Raw genomic sequence first — 3,831 nt, forward strand, 5'->3', positions numbered from 1 at the left:
TTTTTTGGAGGGGGGAGGGGGGGAGGGGGGGTGCGAAATCCGAAAAAGTGGACCTAAATTTTACGGGGGGAGAGGGAGGGAGTTGTCTGATAAAATTCTGACCATCCCCGAAAAAAAAAGGGTGTTTTATGCCTTTGCAGTATCTCCACCGGACGTTTATTGTCAGATTTGGCAGCATACCAGAGTGATCTATCTTATGCTTTATAGTTTTGTCTACAAATAGCACTCTATTGAGAACCGAAAGTGGGCCTTCGGCCGTTGTGGGGGTAGGGAGGGGGGGGGGTTTCGCACCCCCTGCACACCCCCTAGGTACGGGCCTGAATTTATTTCTAAACCGCCATATTTTGCGATTCTAAAAGAAAATCAGAATTGAATTTCAGATAAATGCTAACACAACGTGATCTTCATTGTAAACAATAAAAGCAACCAAGAGTTACGAAGCTTACTGTAAAAATATTTATTTGCAAATACTACGATAAAAATCCTTGGGTACATCAGATTTTATAACAAAGTGCGTCAGCGTTTTTATTACAAAGTGCGTTTATTAAAGCGTGTGAGACTCTACACTTCAAATCGTATCATTTTTGGATTCTACGATTAGGTTTGAGATCCCCACACCTGATGCCTGTGCCAAAAAAAATATGAACTTTTTAGAATCCGAAATGATCCTAAGAAATTCGAGGAGAGTAGCTTACGAGAGGCTTAATCACAGTATTTTCTAAAACCTAAGAGCACAAAAGAACTTAGATTGCGTGCTATTCAATGTAGTTTGCTTTTGTTGTTCTGGGCACAAACAATGTCATATGCACGTGCGTGACTGGACGAAGAAGAACAAAGGCTAAAGGCACCAATGCATGTAGGCCTAGCTCGAAGTGTGCTGCACACGATGACGACACCACAACATTACTATAGCATTACCTATTCCCAAAAGACACAAACGTGAAAAGGACCCCGAAATTGTTTAAGTGTACATCTCAACGAGCTGTGCGTGGCGTAACCGACTAAGACAGGCCTGGGATCCTGGTTATTGCCTCCCCATTAATGCGCGGGTACCTCAGGTTCCTTTGTGTTGTACAGTTCGCTAGATAGCGGTGCTGGGGCCGAAATCTCCAGCTTAGCTGAAAAGCTATATGCTGCCATACGGTGTTTCAGCGTAAGTCTGGATGTATGGTCTTTTTTTTTTCTCATTTTACCGGATATGGGAGAGGTTCGATTCTCGGCCATGTCCTTGGATTTTTTTTTTTTTTTTTTTTACTGCTTACCAGTTACAATTCCAACATACTCCAATATCCTTTGCTGCGAAGGATATTCGCCTGGGCTGATTCGTTAAGAACCGTTTTTTTTTTAAATACTCATCTCAAACAACGACACAGGCGGCGCACCCCTACAGGTTGAAAAGCATAAGCGCGCAAACCAATAGAAATGACTCATTTGCATCAGCTTATCTGAAATCCCTTTGACATTTGATTGACTTTTGTAATCTGGAGACAAAGCTGTGTTTTCGGGTATTCGTTTATGGTTTTATCGATATATAAATGAAAGGGGGACTAAATCAAAATAGAGGTTGACAGAGAAGTAGTTTTTAAAATATTTCAATATCAAAATATGAAATGTTCCGTTTCCGATCCATGCGTGGTGGGGGGCTAAAGCAGGAGCTGCTCTTAAGCAGATGTGGAGCCCTAGCTCTTTTTTGCCTTCCGCTTCTGGTGGAAGTTAGTACAATGTGTTCAGGCGCGTATACAGGGGGGTGCGCCACCCCCCCCCCCCCCCCTTGGCGCTCAAACAGTGGGTCATTTCTTTTTAAGGAATTTTCAAATACTAGGCTTTTCCATAAGGTAGCTATGACTGTGCACCCGCCACCCCCCCTCCCTCCACCCTCAGCTATTTCTAGGTACTAGGGCTGTCCCCAAGATGCTCGGCAACTTTTGAGCAACATTTAGGATTTGCGGCAACTTTTCTCTTTCCGGGCATCTTTTGTAAATGAGAGCACTTTTGCTGTCTTTTTCGGGTTTTTAGGGATATATTCATCTCAAATGTCCAATTTTTGCTTATTTTCTTGTTCTCGATATCAAACTATTGAACTCGCGCGTTTTTTAACTACTTACATCATTTTTTAATCTGGTAATATTATTTTAATAATATAAAATCAGATAATATTAATCAGATAATTGTTTTTCTTTTAAAAAAGAAAAACAATTATCTGATTAGAAAACTACTGTAGATTTCTTTGCACCAAAATAAGAACAAACTTCATTTTGTTTTGTTATTTATGAGGAACGAGATGAGCTATACAAAGCCATAAAGAAATATGTATTGCTCATCTAAATTATACAAGTAAATGATAATATTAAAAAAGAACTACTGTAAGTAATTAGAGTGGTTTTCATTAACCCGTGAAACAAAGTGTGATAGTTAAACGGTAATAGTTAGAAAAAAAACACAAAAAAGAACAATAGAATCAGATCACCACAAAGTGTAATACGCTAAAGCGTAGTTCACGGGTTAATGAAGGTTTTGACATTTCAACCTTACATCCACATGAAAGTAATGCCTAATATCGAGTGCCCTACAGTAAGTGTTTTGCAGTCAAGTTGTTTTCTGTTAGTAGGTAAAATATTATTCTAAATAATAGTAATCATAGCTATGGTCACCACTTACACATATAGCACTTGTAATGAAAAGAAAGAAAAAAAATATATATGCAGTCAAACAACAGAATTGCATGATAACCTTGAATATATTGAATAAAGGACTGCAAAAAAACATCTTTTGTACTAGTTGCTTGAATTGACCCTTGGCTATTTTTAGCTGAATTCCCCTCCCCCTCTAAAAAAGAAAATAATAATAATAATAATAGAACAAAACTAAAAAGAAAACAAACACAACAGAGACCCCCACCAACAATCTTGATTTTTTTTACTTTCCTTTAAAGGGGGAGTGTCATGTTTAAGAGATTTGCAATAGCTCTAGAGCCCTGACACAATGAACTTCAGTGAAATTCTAATACTGACTTATGAGCTTTTGGTACATGTGGGAGACTTTAAACAAAACAAAAAAAAATGACCACAACTGTCCATTAACATAGTTTTCAATATAATATTGCATATTATTTAATAATGTATTGACAGCTTTTAAAAAGTTCAACTGTTTGTAGACACTTAAAAGCCTATAATAAACACTGACTCCAGACATGCGCAGTACTATGCTGCTGCCCCTTTAAAGTAAAATACAGCTTTACTTAGTCAGCGTAGACAATATTGCGGATTTTGTCAATATTCTAATATGAATATGTCAATATTCTCCCCCCTTAAGTCTTTATTTCTATTTATTTTATGCTTTTCACATGATACCAAAACAGCGTCTTTTTTCTTCGCTACTTTGATGTCATGTACACAATAAAAGAGATGCGCCCGTGCGCATGGCGAGTCCCCAAGGGACCCAAGACGCCCAAATAGACCTCTATTTTTTGTCATCCACAATCGGCGAGCTGTGCGTGGCGTAACCGTATTACAGGCCTGGGATCCTGGTTATTGTCCTCCCCATTAATGCGCGGGTTGGGATAACCTTGCAAGAGTGTTGTACAGCATATTCGCTCGGAAATATCGGTGCTTGGTGCCTTCGGGTTCTTTACAGCCTTCCGTAAAAGCCTTGTGCTGCCATACCGATTGGGTAATCCGTATGTATGGTTTCCGTTTTGTTCTTCAGACCGGGTTCGATCCCAGGCCAATGGGCTTTTTTTTTTAATTCGTTTTCTTTCTTTGTGCTTGACCCCCCTAATCCTGATTGGTTTTGCGCAAAAATAATAAAAAAAAGTGAGTTTGCAAAATAAGC

The sequence above is a fragment of the Nematostella vectensis genome, chromosome 12, assembly GCF_932526225.1.
Source record: "Nematostella vectensis chromosome 12, jaNemVect1.1, whole genome shotgun sequence".
NCBI lineage: Eukaryota > Metazoa > Cnidaria > Anthozoa > Actiniaria > Edwardsiidae > Nematostella > Nematostella vectensis.